At 44.7% G+C, this 910-nt stretch overlaps 1 non-coding gene across 1 annotated transcript; it reads left to right on the top strand.

The window, feature by feature from the left end:
- Positions 1 to 351: 351 nt before the first annotated feature.
- LOC120264213 lies at positions 352 to 458 on the top strand. The gene has a single exon (XR_005537382.1). It is a non-coding gene; the product is annotated as a small nucleolar RNA R71 (small nucleolar RNA).
- Positions 459 to 910: the final 452 nt, after the last annotated feature.

The raw sequence follows: 910 nt of genomic DNA on the forward strand, positions 1-910 counted from the left end.
GCAGATGCATCACCAATGGAGATCGGGCAATCAGAGGGAGCATGTCCCTCCACCACACCTGGTGAAAGTAGTCACAGCCGCCACTCTATTCGAAGTTAGAACATCTAACTTCTTACTCAATTATTCCACTTGAGCCGCCAATGAAGTTGCTGCATCTATCTCATGAAGCCCGGCCACCTTTTTCTTCTCCCTAGCATTCCATTACTAGCTATTTAACCCCATTTCTTCAATTAGTTGACGGGCCTCACCGGGTTCTTGCTACCTAAGGTACCTCCTACTGCCGCATCTAAGAGTTGCCCTGTGCCCGGATTTAACCCGTTGTAAAAGATCTGAACAATCATCCACTCTAGGAATCCGTGTTACGGGCATTTTTTCAGGAGCTCCTTGAACCTTTCCCACGTCTCAAATAGAGACTCCAATTCCGACTATACAAAGGACGAGATCTCATTCCTAAGTTTTACAGATTTTTCGGGAGGGAAATAACGGGCTAGAAAAGCTTCTACCATCTCCTCCCATGTGGTAATTGATGCTCTAGGTAATGAGTGTGGCCACTGCTTCACTCTCCCCTTTAGGGAAAATGGGAAGGCTCTCAACTTGATGGCATCATCTGTCACATCGTTTATCTTGAGCATATCACACACCTCAAGAAAGTTCTCTATATGACTGTTTGGATCCTTATCGGCCAAACCACTGAATTGTGCCGATTGCTGCAACATGTGCATGAATGTCGGCTTTAACTCGAAGTTCTGATCTATAATCAGGGGATGCACAATACTCGATTGTGTCCCCAATAATGACGGTCTGGCAAAATCTGACAATATCCTCTGTTACTCATTTTGTTTTGCCATATTATCCGATCCTTCAACTTCCAAATCAGCTAGATTAGACTGTTCTTACACAGGTTCTTTCC

Source organism: Dioscorea cayenensis, chromosome 6, assembly GCF_009730915.1.
Source record: "Dioscorea cayenensis subsp. rotundata cultivar TDr96_F1 chromosome 6, TDr96_F1_v2_PseudoChromosome.rev07_lg8_w22 25.fasta, whole genome shotgun sequence".
NCBI classification, from domain to species: Eukaryota; Viridiplantae; Streptophyta; class Magnoliopsida; order Dioscoreales; family Dioscoreaceae; genus Dioscorea; species Dioscorea cayenensis.